A 15,819-nucleotide genomic window follows, 5' to 3' on the forward strand; every position below is an offset into this window, starting at 1 on the left:
TATAATTTCAGTTTAATGATTGGCAGAAGCGTCTGTCCAAAGCGACTTACAAAACATTTGATACAAATATAATAACAACAGTGAGAAATAAGGCATTATGCATAAGGCAACAATATTAAATATCAGATTCTTAATACCACTATGAGTGATTAATGATGATGCAAACCCTGGTATTAAGCAACATCAGGATGCGTCGCAAAGAATGAGGAGTGGCAACATGGGAACTCTTCAGATTGGAAACATTAGATTTATGAACTTCAAGTCAAGTATTTCCATGGAGGTAAGAGGAGTTATTAAATACAGCAGGGTGGGGTACCCGGAAACAATAAGCAAAAGGCATACGACAAGACAACATGAAATAAAAAAGGAAAATTCCTCTATGTTATATGTGCTATATACCCTAAAAACAACGCATAGACAGTTGTTACAGGGGTCCTTGAACATGTCAATGAAAACACGTAAATATTTCAGAAAGTATGCATGTTGGTGTGTTTTATATCATATAATGCAATATATGATATTATGTTTAGCTGTGAATTAAAGACTGACACGAATGAGTTGGTTCCATCTGCTGGGCAAACGTAAAAAAAAAAACACAGACTATGGAAAGTTATATCTCATGTTTCATGTCATCTGCACTAGACACACTGTATTTTAATTAATTCATGACCTCAGACAGAGGCTGACTCACCAGAGGTTTGCATTATATAATAAAATAGGATAGAATAGAATGTAGAAGTTCCTCTCCTCGCCTCAGACTTTTACCCATGTCTGTATTATGAGGTACAGGGGGAATTGTAGCTCAGGACTGTGTTCCTGAAAGCATCATTGCCATCATAATGGTAACCGTGGAGAGAGAGAGTTAAAAAAAAAGTCTCTCTATCATTTAGTTGTTTAGTTGTTCAATGACGCTTTCGGGAAAAGCACCCCAAGTTGGATTTATATAATAATTAGAATTCACAAATCTTTTCACTCAATAACAACGTATGGTTCAACTGCAACTGCACATTAGGCTACATCTATGAAGCTGTGTGATCGAGAGAAATGTAGGAAAGCAGTATGTTACATGTAATTTTCAATCTTTGTTAAGGCTGGACAGTATCACCTCTTGCTTGTGGGTCACTAATGATTTCAGAGTACAAAAGACAAAACAAGGAGACAAGAAAAGATGTTAAATATGAAGGTTTACTTGGCATGAATTCTTACAAATGTTGTATTTCCTTACAACATTTTCGTCTTTGCTTGTAGCACTGTAGCTTTTTAAAATAAGTAAATCAAGTCCAAATAAACTGTGATGTTCCTCTCTGCTAGCTTTCATGTCTTTCTCCCTCACAAAACTTTGCTCCTACTGTGAGGGGATGTTGGCAGTCTCTAAAAGTCAATTTCCTCTGTCATCCAAAACCTCTTGGTTTTTTTTTTTTTTAAACTTTTTTTACAATTTTACTTTGATACCATATTATTGGATATCATTATTGACTTGAATAGTAGTATTGCCTTTTTGCCCGAGGCTTGTACCTTTCTCCAGAATCTCTTTATAAATCATTACATTCTTAGGATACATTTTTATCTTGGGTTTGGTTTCTTGCATTTGCCCTCATTTGTGTTCAGCCATGAAGAAATTAACATCTCTAAGCCAAGCCCTTCCACAGAACTAGAAGATAGTTTCTCATGACATGACATGAATGTCTTCACAGTTCAAACAGGTTTCAACCCTTGCGCAAAATTCTTCTGGTCCTGATTATCTATATATCTGAACCCTCATGATGATTTTTAAGGGCTAAACTGATGATAGATCAGTTTATACAGTACCTCATCTAGTAGGACATAGCTCCCATGACCCCAATTATACCCCAATTATAAAACAATTGGGTTCTATCGAATTATTTAGCTGTTTCTGATTGGACGAGAGACGTTCCATGAGTTGGAATACCCCAGGACATCCCAACTCTGACTTTTCACAGCTAATAATAAATCACTCTGCAATGAAACATTCTATAGCGCGTTGATACAATTAAGCGATAACCGTTAATTCAAAGTTCTTATAATTCCAAAAGATGTTGACAATGGAACTATTTTGTTGTGGAGAAACAATGACGAAATAAACATTTTAAAATCAATAACTTCGTGTTTAAATGGTTAATTGGTTGACTATAAAATTGTTTTATAAAAGCAATATAGTACTCGTTCCAGTGGGGTAGGTAAGGGATATTCCCACGGGTGTTGTTGCCTACGCCACTCGGCCTCCGGCCTCGTGGCTACGGCCGAACACCACCCGTGGGAATATCCCTTACCTAGTCCCACTCGCACTCGTGTTATATTGCTTAATTATTCATCCCGAGGCTTGTACCTTTCTCCAGAATCTCTTTATAAATCATTACATTCTTAGGATACATTTTTATCTTGGGTTTGGTTTCTTGCATTTGCCCTCATTTATGTTCAGCCATGAAGAAATTAACATCTCTAAGCCAAGCCCTTCCACAGAACTAGAAGATAGTTTCTCATGACATGACATGAATGTCTTCACAGTTCAAACAGGTTTCAACCCTTGCGCAAAATTCTTCTGGTCCTGATTATCTATATATCTGAACCCTCATGATGATTTTTAAGGGCTAAACTGATGATAGATCAGTTTATACAGTACCTCATCTAGTAGGACATAGCTCCCATGACCCCAATTATACCCCAATTATAAAACAATTGGGTTCTATCGAATTATTTAGCTGTTTCTGATTGGACGAGAGACGTTCCATGAGTTGGAATACCCCAGGACATCCCAACTCTGACTTTTCACAGCTAATAATAAATCACTCTGCAATGAAACATTCTATAGCGCGTTGATACAATTAAGCGATAACCGTTAATTCAAAGTTCTTATAATTCCAAAAGATGTTGACAATGGAACTATTTTGTTGTGGAGAAACAATGACGAAATAAACATTTTAAAATCAATAACTTCGTGTTTAAATGGTTAATTGGTTGACTATAAAATTGTTTTATAAAAGCAATATAGTACTCGTTCCAGTGGGGTAGGTAAGGGATATTCCCACGGGTGTTGTTGCCTACGCCACTCGGCCTCCGGCCTCGTGGCTACGGCCGAACACCACCCGTGGGAATATCCCTTACCTAGTCCCACTCGCACTCGTGTTATATTGCTTAATTATTCATCCCGAGGCTTGTACCTTTCTCCAGAATCTCTTTATAAATCATTACATTCTTAGGATACATTCTTATCTTGGGTTTGGCTTCTTGCATTTGCCCTCATTTGTGTTCAGCCATGAAGAAATTAACATCTCTAAGCCAAGCCCTTCCACAGAACTAGAAGATAGTTTCTCATGACATGACATGAATGTCTTCACAGTTCAAACAGGTTTCAACCCTTGCGCAAAATTCTTCTGGTCCTGATTATCTATATATCTGAACCCTCATGATGATTTTTAAGGGCTAAACTGATGATAGATCAGTTTATACAGTACCTCATCTAGTAGGACATAGCTCCCATGACCCCAATTATAAAACAATTGGGTTCTATCGAATTATTTAGCTGTTTCTGATTGGACGAGAGACGTTCCATGAGTTGGAATACCCCAGGACATCCCAACTCTGACTTTTCACAGCTAATAATAAATCACTCTGCAATGAAACATTCTATAGCGCGTTGATACAATTAAGCGATAACCGTTAATTCAAAGTTCTTATAATTCCAAAAGATGTTGACAATGGAACTATTTTGTTGTGGAGAAACAATGGCGAAATAAACATTTTTAAATCAATAACTTCGTGTTTAAATGGTTAATTGTTTGACTATAAAATTGTTTTATAAAAGCAATATAGTACTCGTTCCAGTGGGGTAGGTAAGGGATATTCCCACGGGTGTTGTTGCCTACGCCACTCGGCCTCGTGGCTACGGCCGAACACCACCCGTGGGAATATCCCTTACTTAGTCCCACTCGCACTTGTGTTATATTGCTTAATTATTCATCTTATTCATCTTATTCTTATAACATCTCCACTGACTAAATGCACATTATACTAGTGCATAATAGTAAAATGCTATAAAAGCTGTTATGTGTGTGTTTGTCTGTGTGTGTGCACGCAGGCACATGTGTGTGTTTATATTTCTCTGTCATTGTCTGCGAGTTGTCATGGCTGACTCATTTCATAGATAAATGAATCAATTATATTTTCAAAAGCATGTTTTTTATGGATGTTTATTCAACAGAACACTATGGTATCTTATAACTCAAAATAATAAATGAAATAGTTCAAATTTTCCATTATGGCCTGTGGAATGAATCGCAGAAAGATGGAACCGCCAGCGACACCATTGACCCATATGCATGTTAGGCTTAAATCATACTGATAATCATATAACGAATTTGTGCTTTTTTGAAATTGCAGTTTGACAAACCCATATCCATATATGCTTGCAGATAACTGTTTGAAGAGTGAAATATGCATACATGCTGTGTGATGATATACTTATATACTGTGTGGAATGTGCTTACATGCTGTAGAACAATGTATGTGTTTAAGTATGTTGAAATATTTGTACGTGTCTGTAAGAAAATGTGCTGAATTGTGTTTCAAGAGGAAACACCAGGTAGGGATCACAGGAAGTGTACCCTATAGGGGCCCCGAGAAAGGGACACAGGCTGTAAAGAAGACCAAACTCATCTTTGTTAACCATGACCTAATAAGGAAAGGTCCGTTACTAAAAAGAGGAAGCCAGGGGGATAAAAGGGGAGCACAGTGTGTAAGTCAGTCGGTCTTGCTTTGGTGTTTGGAGAAGAGTTACGTAGTTTGCATTTTTGCTTGTATCTTTTTGACCTCTTTGACATAAAATTTTTGAGGTGCTAACTCAATACTAAGAACTCGCTTCTGCGTCAGTTTTATGGAGTGAGTTCCCCCCGCGCCCGCTACACACCTTGCCTTATTACACCTGTCAGATCAGCAGCTTGTATGCGGAACGCCTCGCACGTAAGAAACCTGGAGGCCTTTGGTACAGAAAAACCTTTCGACTGCGTGAAAAAGGTGAGTTGTCACTCTCTTTCACTCTAGAAGAGAGTACGTGAAGGTGATCTCAGTCTCAATCTTAATGATTTACTACATGCACAGTGATAATTGTTAAAATGGACTCCATCAGGCTTTTCTTTTCTCTTCATTCTTTAATCATCCACCTCTTCACCTACTTAAGTTAGCTTAACTGATATTACTTTGCCTCTTGAAGCTCAGCATTAGAGGCGAGCCTTGCACAGGCACCACACACACGACTGGCCACAGCCTCGCCCACCGTTACTGTGACATTATGCGAGAAGCTGTAGGACACACGGAGGACGGACTTCTTCTCAATGATCACCGTCTCCCCAGCCACGCGGATGGAAATCTCATTTTGCAGAGCTCTCGGCAGGGAAACCTGTTTGCCATTGACCTGCAAATCAAGAGAAGAGAGAGTCAGGGAGAAAACACCCCAAAATATATATGTCGTTAAAATAATACTGTACTAAGAACATTTCAGGATGCATGGTTGTCAATGGATATTTTATCAGTGTTATAGATATTATTTCAATTTAAAGCATCTCACCCAGGCCTCATGCTTGCTGTCGACAAGGATGAGCAAGTCATGGAAGAAGACATACACCGCCGTCACACAGTTCTGGCCCGTTTCCCCGCATGGCAGGAAGGCCACCACCACACGGAACCAGTCTGCCACAAGACTGTCATTGCAGAGCTTGACCATCTCATAGATCCCCAATGTGTCTATGGAGCTTTGAGTCCCATTGAATAGGGAAAAGGCCCCACTGGCCTTAAGAGTGCACTGTTGGGGGTAACAACCCTGGACACCATTCTTTACTTGGCAGACTTCGTCACTCCTGCAGGTGATGTGTTCCTGTTTCACCACACCTGAAGCCAGGCATGTGTAGCGCTCACTGCAGTCCTCGGCAATGACAGACTCGCCAATCTGGACATCAGAAAACGAAAATAAAACCAAACTGGCGTTTACTTGGCATTAGACTGCTATGTAAAACATGACTCAACAAGGCTGCACTGCAAGGATAGTTGCAAAAGATCTGCAAAAATCATGCATTCATACTCCTATTCCAAGAATTGATTTGTAGTTACGTCCCAATCATTGATTTGTTGTGTTGTGTTGTGTCATGTTACGACTTTCAAATGCAATACCTCATAGGTGTGTCCCTCAAAAAAGCAGCTGCACTGATCTTTTTTAACGCAGCCTGTTCCATTGAAGTAGTAACCGGAGTCACAGCTACAGCCCTCAGCACAGGTATCAGGACAGTTAATCATATCCTTGAGACCAGGGCAGGGCTTATCACAAGTCTCAGCACAGATTTGGTAGTGGCTGTTGGGAGAGCACGACAGGGCTGGGGAGGAAAAATTCAGGAGTCTATCAAAATAATGTATTTTATATATATATTTATATATTTCTAAGTGTTCATATATTCATGCATATACTGAAAGCCTCTCTCAAGGACACTTACGGCAAAAGGTTGGGGTCCTCCAGTCTTTAATGGCAACTCCAAAGTCCTGGCAGTCAGACACGTATGCAGCAATGCTGTGGCAGAGCATTTTGCGGTCTCCATTGCCCATACAAACATCATAAACACAATCCCTAAAGTATGACTCTGGATCGATTACATTCAGGCAGGCAGCAAAGGGACCACTGGGATTTTTGATGACGCCGCAGTCAGCCTCAAATATGGCCTTCTTCTTCTCATCACACTTGGGGCAGTATTCACCGGTGCAGCCATCATCACACACCACACCGTGCACAGCTACCTTCCATGCTGCCCCAAACTCTTTGATGTCTTTGGTTTCTTTGCCTCCAGGCAACTGGAATTCATCGTCCTTGTTGCCATTGAAGTTGCCACAGAGCCCACAGGTCTTGCCACGATAGTTGGTGGGAACGGTAATGGTGACGTGGTAGACCAGGTCATATGTTACTTTGAGACCGAAGTCGGTTACTATGACAACATTAGTACCAGTCTGATATACCTGTATCTGACCTTCGTTAAGATTTAGGGGTAGATTGTCCAAGACCTCATTTACCTAATAAGAACAGTGGGAGAAGAATGGATAGAAAACAGTCCATTATATTTGTATGTTTAAAATAATAAAATAATGATACAATAATGAATAGGCTATTTGATAGGGCTACAAAACTACAAATTCAAGTTTTTTTTTAGTTTTTTTTTTAACTAAAAACATGTTCACCATGTTTGACCTCAGTCAGTTACTTTGCATATGTGAAAGTATCTGAAAATTTGATTTGGATTTGCAACATAGGCAATAATGAAAATAATGTGACTCATAAGACAGATAAGGTTATTTGGGCCAAGTTTTGACACGCTATTGAAACCGACATTGATTCATGGTGAGGGCAAAGTATGCCATTACATAACAGTGGACTGAGTGTGTGGGTGGAGTTTCAGTTGATCACAGGTAAGAAATGTATCATGTATAATGCGGTCTCCATTGATTTGAGGTTGTACATTATGTCACACTAAAGTTAATTTCAATTTCAACATGAGGAAAATAATAATTCAGATCACTGGGATAACACTAACTGCAAATAATTTACACTAGTGATTTATTGCACTGTTTTAATGTATTATAATGTAATGTAATGGTACCCACCAAAATCTGTCCTAGCTGGTTCTTCCTCAGTACCAACGTTTGACCGTAAACTTTCACTACAACTGCCTTGGCCACAGAAACCTTTGGATCTCTGGACTCTCCGTACCAATTCTCGTTCTCCACCACCACTGAGAATGGCTGGAGGTGTGTGCCCTCAATGTGGCAGGCCTCGGTGGCAGAGTAGGTGCAGGTGCCTTGGAAGGTGTAGGTGGCGTTATCGAAAGTATTGTAGTGGGGGTCTCCTGAAATGGTGCACACGCCATTTCCAACTGGATGGCACGCCCTGATGCCATTCTTTACCTCACATTTCTCATTAGGTCCACAAGAGAACTTCTTGCACTCAACCTGAAACACATTTGGTTGATTCTGTTTACTGGACAGTTGTACCAACAGGTTGGCCTTTTCTGCTTGTTATGTTTTGTGCGTATTTATGTGTAATGTTGATAATAATAATGATTCTTTATCTAGGATCTACTTGAAACATATGCGACTTGGGTAAACACTTTGTGCACTTACTGTGCCATTGCAAATGCACTCTTCTTCACATTTTCCATTTGGGTAGAAAACCTGTCCATTTTTATAGTACTTGTTTTCATGGACACAGCCACACTGTGCAACAGGCACACATTTGTCTCCGCTCAGAATGTAGCCATCATCACAGGCACAACCTTCATAGCAGTTGTCTTTACATTTTGTGGGACCCAGTAGGTCTCTGCAGGTGGCAGGGCATCCTTTCGCACACAGTTCATAGTGGCTATGTGATGGGCACTGAGCCTCTAGAGAATAATAGCACAGGTGAGTTTTTAGGAGCTGCTAATTGGCTGGAATTGTGTATTGCTTGGTCGGACTCTGAGCCACTGTGTTTGGTTCCCGTTCACAGAGACATGACTGTGTACGAACACCAAGGTTTTTGAGTGCACACACATACAGATAGAGGATAGTAAGGAACCATTTGCTACATTTGATGAAAAGTGTACTGGATTAGAATGGCAGACTTTTAATTTGTTTTTCGAGTTCACATTTCAAATCAATCTAAGTGATATATACAAAGAACTCACCACAAAATCCTTCTGATCGCCATGGCAACACCTCAACTCCCTCTTTCTGGCAGGCCGCAGTGTAAAATTTGAGACTGTCGCACAGCACACGCCTCTCCCCGTGGTGAAGACATTCATCGTACAAGCAGCTCTCAAAGTACTTCTCTGGGGCCACGTGGGGGTGGCACTTCCGGAAGGGTCCGTTGGGGTCCCGGATTCCGCCACAGTACTCTGCCGTCTCATACTTCTCCTTCTCTGTGATGTCACAATTGGGGCAGGGACCTTCACACCCATCAATGCACCCTGGGATCTCTGCAACGCGCCAGCTCTGCCCGAGTTCCGTGGCCGATGATGCCTCTTTGCCGTCCTTCATTTTCATGTCATCATTTTGTTTGTAGTTGTAGTTGCCACAGAGGCCACACATGGCACTGCTGTAGTCACTGGGCACACGGACGAACACTGTGTCCTCCCAGTCGTAGGTCACTCGCAGTCCAAAATCAGCCTGCACCACAGCAAACCAGCCACTTTGGTAGATAAAGACTGTGTAGTTAGCCAGCCAGATGGGCAGATTAACAAACTCCCCATCCACCTGAAATTAAATTTGTAGGACATTTCAATAAATATTTCAATTTCTTTTGTCTGTTTAAATTCAATTCAGTTTAATTTATCTAAATAGCCTCAATAACAGTTATTGGATTGGATTGGATTCAATTCATTGTCATTGCACAGAGTACAAGTACAGAGGCAACGAAATGTAAAGAGTTATAGCAGTCTCAGAAGGAAAAATAAGAGATAAGAGATAAGATTACTCACCTGTACTTTACCTTTGTTTTCTTTACTGATAGTGATAGAGTATCCATATATGTTGACCTCAACCAGTTTGGCAGATGAACTATCCCTTTTGCCCCGAGCTTCATTCTGAACAAGAACCTCAAAGTGTTCCAGGCTGGTTTCACTGGAGCACATTTTGGCCATTTGGTAGACACATGTGCCCTGGAACTCAAATCTTACGCCATCAAAGGTCAGGTAATGGGGGTCACCAGACACCATACAGGTTCCGAACATGTTGGGAACACAGCCTCTAATGCCATCAACCACCTCACAGAGTTTTCCATAAGGGCAACTGGCTTGCTTGCACTCAATTTGATTGCTGGTTGGATTGCAGGTGCACTGCTGGCTGCAAGAGCCGTCACTCCAGAATGTCTTTCCTGGTGGCACGTAGCTCCCTGTCGCACTGTGGAAGCATCCACACTGGGGCTGTGGGATGCACTTGTCCCCGTTGCGGACAAAGCCTTCGTCACAGGTGCATGTCTCCACACAGTGGGCCTGGCATCTAGTTGGGGCGTCAGGGTCCCCACAGGTGGCAGGGCATGCATTGCCACATGCCTCGTAGTGGCTGTTCTTTGGGCATTCAGGGACAGCTGAGAGATAACAAGGGAAACAACAAGCATTATCTGAGGAGCTGCCGGTGGATATGGGCCACATGTCAATCCAGATATGTGTGATCATGAGTGATGATATATTGCCACCTTCTGGCTGATACAAAGAATAGTGATCAATCAGAAACTGGAAGTACTCCTGATTTGCTACGCTTTACATTATTTAATACATTACTATTAATACAGACACTAAATGCCCAAAACAAAAAAGTTCAAATTCCCTCTAAAACTTTCTTAAAAAAATTCCCATTTCTAACATTACAAGGACAGAACTAAGTTTAAGTTAGGCATAGCATACATGATGCTTTGGACAAAAGCGTCTACTAAATACCTCACCTCACCATTACATTTACATTCATTTCACATGAATTCCCAATGTGAACTGAAGAGTTAATTAAGCAATTCAGCTTCAGGGATGCCAGTACTTACAACAACCAACAATTCCTCTCCAATTTGATACCATGAAACCGGCCTGCTGACAGGCATCAGTGTAGACCTGCAGTGTGTCACACAGGAACTTCTTCATGCCTTTCCCCATACACACGTCCTGGAGGCAGTTCTCCCGATACACCGTGGGCTCTATCACAGCAGCACACTCTTTGAGGGGCCCGGTAAACAGTTTGATGAGAACTTTGCAGAAGAGTTCTCCCTTCCAGTCGTGGAGCCTCTTGTCACTCTTGCACACAGCACACCTCCCCATGCACCCGTCCTGGCAGTGGGTGCCAGCGTCTACACCTGGCACTCTCCAACTCTTCCCCAGTTCTGCCACGCTGCCCACTGAAGTGCCCGCAGGGCTGGTGAGGTCATCCTTGTCGTCACCGTTGAAGTTTCCACACAAGCCACACACCTTACCCATGAAGCTGCGTGGCACGCTCACCACCAAATACTGCCCCCAGTTGTACTGCACTCTCAGGCCGAAGTCTGTCTCCAGGACGACTGTGAGACCACTGTAAGAGAGTCTAACCTTGCCATTGTCCAGAGTTACCGGAAGGTTCCATTTGGATTCTTCAACCTTCAATCAAACATTTTTTTTTCAGTTTGTCATTCTTTGCTTTTAACGTTTAAAAACAAATCTTGTATTCCACTGAGCCAATAGTGCAGACATGTCTAAACATGTGTATTCTGTTTATGTACACTGTACACATAACAGTGAAACATACACTTTGTGAAAAGCGCTATATAAATGTGATTAACAGAGTGACAAAGTACTGAGGAAATAACTGTTAATGCATCCCATTATGCATTATTCTTATTCAAGGTCACTTACCCTCACAAACCCGTATTCTGAACGGACGATGTTAATGGTGTAACCATGGACCTTGACGATAACTGACTCAACAAAAGTGATCTGCAGTTCAGCTTGGTTCTCATTTCTGACCTCCACCTCAAAAGCAGGAGGCTCTCCATCCTCGTGGCAGTTCTTGGCCATTGTGTACGTGCAGTTTCCCATGAAGTCGTAGTGGGAGCCATCAAAGGTGCGGTAGTGGGGGTCTCCGAAGACCCAGCAGGTGCCTGTCGCTGCGTCTTTTCCCAGATCCAGTTTAAAAGGGGCCGGGACAGACCCTAGACCTGCTGGCACTGCAGAGCAGAGCACTATACAAAACCACATGCAGTTAATGTCAGCATGTTCAAAATGGCACTGCTCACATATGACAAAGAACATACAGTAGAATTAAATAAAGTCAGCACACATGAGGCCATGTGCACTGTAAACCTGATGTACAACACAGCTTGACAATTCTCTTGCTATTTCCTTTGAACTTTGTATTACTTTTATTTAATTTGTGTTTCACCTTTTCCGATAATAACTTTGTGATTACTTCTTTTGTAACCTTTTTCACTAATCAGCCCTTAGCAAATACGTACCGCAAAGTAAGAGAACTGCAGCGCAGAGCAGGACTTCCCTCATGATCCCTCTGCACAGATAATAATACATATTAAACATAATACAAATCTATTACATCACTAATCGACAACATTAACAACTCTCTCAAACTAAATGTTTATCTCACAAACCTGATTTAACAGGTCTTGCCTTGTTTTTTATTAAATGTTTAAGTCTGTGTGCCCAACAACGTTTTTCTACAAAGGTTTAACCCTTCTCAAATCTTCACCCACTAATGTCACTTACAATACTGCTAAACACAATAATTTAAAATGCTGGCTTGATACAAGAGCCTCTTACCTTATGGTAGGTGCAATGCATAGACAAGAGGGGATCTCATCCTAGTTAAATACACTTGGTGCACGCCAAAGCAACCAATCAGTGGTCTGCTTTACTCATCGCGTCCGGTACCAGCCACCACACCCGACTGTAGCAAATCCTTTTCTCAAAATATTTGCAGATGTAATATAAGCCGGATTGGCCCTGGCATACGCCCATCTTGACATGGTGGAAAATTTTCCAAATTTTATGCCAGGGCTTTCTTTGACAGAGTACTCCCTAAAGCAAGCCATAGGCAAGCATCTGGAAAATGAACATGAACATATATTACAGTAGATGCATAATAATTTTACCTCATAGTTCAGGACATTAGAGCACACAATATGGGCTCTAATTTCGTAGATGGGGAACCGGCAATGAGCAAAGTCCGCAGCAAACAAACTAAAGCTAATTTATTAACTTGGCAAAATCATTTCGCTGATTTAATACAATGAGCAAGATCCTAAGCACAAACATGGATGGTTCAATTCAATGCTCCCAAAAGCCGCACGATAGCTTCAGTCCATGCGCAATGGACTTGCTTTGGTTGTTGTCCGTCAATGAAATCAAGGCCCCAAATCATATATCTGTGTGATTCTGAAATGTTGCATACACAAGTTCATGTTCAAGATCACATCACATTATACCTGAACACCTGCAACATTTTGGAAACATCTTGGATCTCGTAAATTAACAATTACATACTGTTATTACTAATATTTTGATTATAGATAAGAAAATAGTTCTGTTACATAAATCCTGAATTTTTTTCAGTTTTTTATATACTGTTAACATCCTACACACACATTTTATGTCATACTTGGTGAACTAAAAGACTGTAAATCATGTTTGACTGTTCATTATATATTCCAAGAATTAAGAAATACCATCAAAATGAACCAACCAACAAGATAGTTAACCCTTCCTTCACAACTACGAGCAATAGAGACCTAGTATATTTATTGTTACACTAGGTCTCTATTGCTCGTAGCTTGATTGTTCTCTCCTGTGTACATCGCTTTTGGATAAAAGCGTCTGCTAAATGACTAAATGTAAATGTAACCCTTCACAATCAACTACTTTCTTAATAGGAAAGGTAAAGAAATGGGTAGTCAATATTTGAAGCATTTGCAAGCATAAAAGTCCTGGTCCTGTTTAATTCGACACAAATAGGACAGAAATACACAGCAATAAAACACGACAAAGGCAATCATTAAAAAAAAAATCTGTTTCTCATGACACTTTGCAAAGCTTTGACTGCTTTAGCCTCAATCATGAATCATCAAATCTATCTTCAATCTATCACCTATTAATTAATTATTAATGTTAATACTTCACCAGAGCAACTACATGAAATATACATTAATAAATACATCACCAAAATGTTTTTCCCTGCACAATCTGTGTCTTCAGGAGTACTTCTGACTCACACCACTCATACCAATCAACCATTGATGACAAGCTCTTTTGTCTTATTCAACACATTGCTGGGCAACTTTGTTCTAGTTGTTTGAAAAATGAATCACTGACAACTTGGGAGCACTCCCTCTGAATCTGACTCAGAATGCAAACATGATTTACATGATATGGTGTGTTCCCTCATGCATTTAAAGAACATAGCATTCGTGGGAATTACAATTCAACATGTACAGTATATTTCAGGTCTCTTATATGCAACTGTAATCGCATCAGAATCAAAAGTTTTTTTGGAACATCAAAAATTGTTAAATGGTGTAATGAATAAAACCTGAAACCCAGATGCAGAGTTCAAGGGTTTTACTAAAAGGAGTGGCAAAGTACAATCCAAAAGGATTATCCAAAAGACAGGTCGGAACTAGGGAGTCAGGTTTTGAAGGGTTAGCTTCAGCCAGTTAGCATCCAAATTCACCGCCGACATCCCCTGTGCAGTCTCTCTTCCACACTAGCACTGTATGTGTGTGTGAGTGAATGAGAGAGAGAGAGAATGTCTGGAGGCAGACAGGAGGAAGACAGTCTGGTGGTCTAACCATAGGATTCTCATCTGAGAATCGGACTACTAGGGCCTGTATCGCACAGCTACTGTTACTTTGACCTGGATGGGTTAGCAGAGTGAGCGCTTTGTTCCCTAGTCCCACTCTGGGGAGGTAGTGCACAGGGGCCCCTGATGTTTTGGGGGGTCACGTCCAGGAATGTGGCCCAAGATCCTGGGGTCATTCCCAGGAGGCTAGCCGTGATCAGGAGGAGGAAAACTGCCCCTCCCCCTCCCTTAACTCGCCTGACTCGCTTTAACTCGCCCCCACGGGTCCTTGCCTCATAAGCATCTCATGCAGGGTTAAATGTGTAAAGTGATTAGTTGCATAAGGGCAATAGGCAAAGCTTGTATAGTTCATCCCCGTTCCCTCACATTTCTTGTTGATTTTGGATTTGAGAATACCATTTGCTCTTTCTACCATACCTTGTTGCTGTGGATGATAGACACATCCTAACCTTCTTTTGATTCCAAGCGCCTGCATGATTTTTGCCCATGTTTTCTCTGTAAATGCTACATAGTTGTCTTAACTGGTGATTTCTGATATTCTAAATCTGGGAATTACTTCTCTTGTCATGAATTTTATTACTGTGTCCGTTTTTTGACTTGGGGATGGACATGCCTCCAGCCATCTGCTAAACCGGTCGACAATTACCAATATGTGTTCAAGATTTGGGAAGGTATCAGTCGTGAAAAGGCTTTAAAGTTAAAATAACTATGTTGTCATTTAGAAACGTTGAACTTGCTCACACTAACATTGAGCCGACGACAACTTGACTTGAGTAATGTCACCAGCACCACTACATTTAAGTATTTAAACCTAACCAACAACCTTATTGTTATGGTGCAATATGTCTAAAACAAAATTATAATTCCAAGATTTTTTTTTTTTTTTTAATCTGAATTTTCTGATCACACTTTTTGAGCTACATCCTTCTGGAGGGGTGGCAACCTCTTGATGAAACCTTCTATACCTGTGTAACCCCAAGGCATATACTGCTGGCACTCTGAGATTCTTTTGAATGAAGAGTGCGTTTCAAATAAAATGCATTATTATTATTATTACTGATTTTATTATTGAGAGGGAGCATGTTACTGGAAAATTAAGTTCTTTGAAGCTAGCGATAGTAAGCGACAATAGGTTGCAATATACACAAGAGGCGTCAAAATAAAAGCCCGCTTGTCAATATGACGCACTGAATAGCTGCTTGTGGGCTGAAACAGGAGTTTGTGGGCATTATTGATGACACTGACTGCTGCCGCAAAGAAACTGTTCTCATGGCATGATGTTTTAGGCCTGATGGACAACAGTCTCTTACCAGTATTTATAGGCTACCTTTCAACTCGCATACTCAGGCAGGAGGAATGACTCATGTACAGTACATGTTCAAACACTTTTTCTCTTGTAGGTAAAATGTTGGATTTGTCATTTCCCAGAATATTTTTTGAGTAACAAATTACTTTTTCAGCTGAACAAAT

The 15,819-nt window shown here is 40.8% G+C and overlaps 1 long non-coding RNA gene across 1 annotated transcript; it reads right to left on the reverse strand.

Moving 5' to 3' along the window:
* Nucleotides 1-1,411: 1,411 nt before the first annotated feature.
* Nucleotides 1,412-2,754, reverse strand: LOC122133805. The gene is made up of 2 exons (XR_006153001.1): nucleotides 2,348-2,754; nucleotides 1,412-1,515 (listed from the first exon to the last, which is right to left on the reverse strand). It is a non-coding gene; the product is annotated as an uncharacterized LOC122133805 (long non-coding RNA).
* Between the last annotated feature and the right edge of the window lie 13,065 nt (nucleotides 2,755-15,819).

The sequence above is a fragment of the Clupea harengus genome, chromosome 19, assembly GCF_900700415.2.
Source record: "Clupea harengus chromosome 19, Ch_v2.0.2, whole genome shotgun sequence".
Lineage (NCBI taxonomy): Eukaryota > Metazoa > Chordata > Actinopteri > Clupeiformes > Clupeidae > Clupea > Clupea harengus.